We start from the raw sequence: 1943 nt of genomic DNA on the forward strand, positions 1-1943 counted from the left end.
GCAATTTTCCCCTATTTCGTCCATAGGTGCCAAATTTGGGTGTAAACAAATAGAACCCTGGCGGAAAGACAATTCCATTTTCGTAGGTCCCGATGACAACAAAGACACAGCGGCGGTGACGACAGTGGTAGTAGACGTGACAAAAACTCGAAACTCTAAACGTACCAAACGATAAGACCAGCAACACGACTCGACAATGCAACGCAAAATTCAACAAAGAAAAACATAATAGAACAATGCAAGGGCACAAATATGGCTAGGTATTGGATGCAACTTTTTTTATAGCTATTTCTGGTTATGGGTAGATAAAAACTCACTGAGCAACGAAAGCTCTGATACCACTTGATAAACCCTGAGTTCCACTTGACACTCAAGATTGTTGTTGGCCCGATCTTTTGGTGAGTTCAGATAACTACGATTTGGGAGAAAAGTTGACGACCCGATTACAACCGTACAAGATGTTGTGTTGCGCCTTTGCGATCGATACACCTCTCCATGGGTTGTTGAGCTAGACGGTGTAGATCAACCTTATTCCTGTAAGCAAATCAAAAATCCAAGCAAGAACAAGATAAAAGCAATTTAAATTGCAAATAGAAATGAATAAACGAGATAAGTTGGGGATCCGAAGAACAAGGAGACGGACGGTTCGGCTGGCACACGCACTACAAGCAAGTAGCAATGGCTAAAATTTAATCTAACAAAACCCGAGATACCCTCAAGGGGTACCTAGCTATTTAAGGAGGTGGGAGGACAACCTAGTGGTCCCTAGGGTCGTGCTCCACCAGATTGGGGCGCACCCCACATGGGCGCCACTTGGGCTGGGGTCCCAGACAAAGTTACAAGCCCATAGGCCCCGCAACACCTTGTTTCCTCAATTGTGACCAACTGAGATGGAATTCGGTGATGAGGCTGGATCCGTTGGTGCTCTTCGCATAGTCCACTTAAAAGAACCTGGTTCTTCCAATCAAAACAAGACAAACTCGAGATAATATGATTAGCAATAACACGTATCTCTAGCTTGCATGTTTTATCCACATGTACAACCGTTGCTCACATCATGGATGAACAAGAAGATATCAAGGTCATGTTCTCCAAGTGCTGGAATCCAATTTGGCCACTTGCTACACTACTAACATCAAACGGCCGCTGAATCTGCATACGACCTCGGTTTTCGACCTGTGAGTACTTGATGGAAAGCTCTCGGAGTCCTCTTTCCAACGGATCCATCCTAATCGCCAAATTCTACACCAGTCATCTGAAACTGAGGAAACAAGGTGTTGCACTAGTCATGGGCCTTTGGGATTGTAACTTCATTTGGGACCCCGGCTGTGGGCACCCGAAAATTATACCGTCCAGTGCAATTTGTGATCACCACATAATTTTGGATGAGTGGAATCTATACACCTATAATCGCAGATGTTGGAGGCATACCACAAGGACCTTCGGCCGGGCCTACCGAAACCAGAGACGATCAAAGGCGCGAATTGGAAGCAAGCGGCAAAGATCTGAGAGACGGCATGGGCGAAAGCCATATGGCGAAAGCCGTGGCGTGAAGTCTACAAGCCTCGCCGAAGACAGACCTCGCCATGAGGGGACAAGTCGAAGGTCTAAGGCGAATGCCTTGCCACGAAGGGCACAAGTTTCGCTAGGCATCGGATCTCACTAGAAGGAGGCCCAGCAGGCCGACACACCCTCCGAAGGCTTCGCCAAAGGCTGGGCCGAAACATTTGGCCCATTAAGAGCCCATATAAGTAAAAGACATTGTATACCCACAAAGATGTCCGTATCATGAGGGTAACCATGTAAAATCCCCTGTAAACCCTAGACCCTAAAAGGGAGAGTCTGTAATGGGGCTATAAGTAGCCCCCTAGGACAATGTAACAGGGGATCCAAAAAATTTTTTTTACTAAGCAATACAATTGTCTTTACTTACAACTACTATT

The sequence above is a fragment of the Oryza sativa genome, chromosome 6 (genome assembly GCF_034140825.1).
Source record: "Oryza sativa Japonica Group chromosome 6, ASM3414082v1".
Taxonomy (NCBI): Eukaryota; Viridiplantae; Streptophyta; class Magnoliopsida; order Poales; family Poaceae; genus Oryza; species Oryza sativa.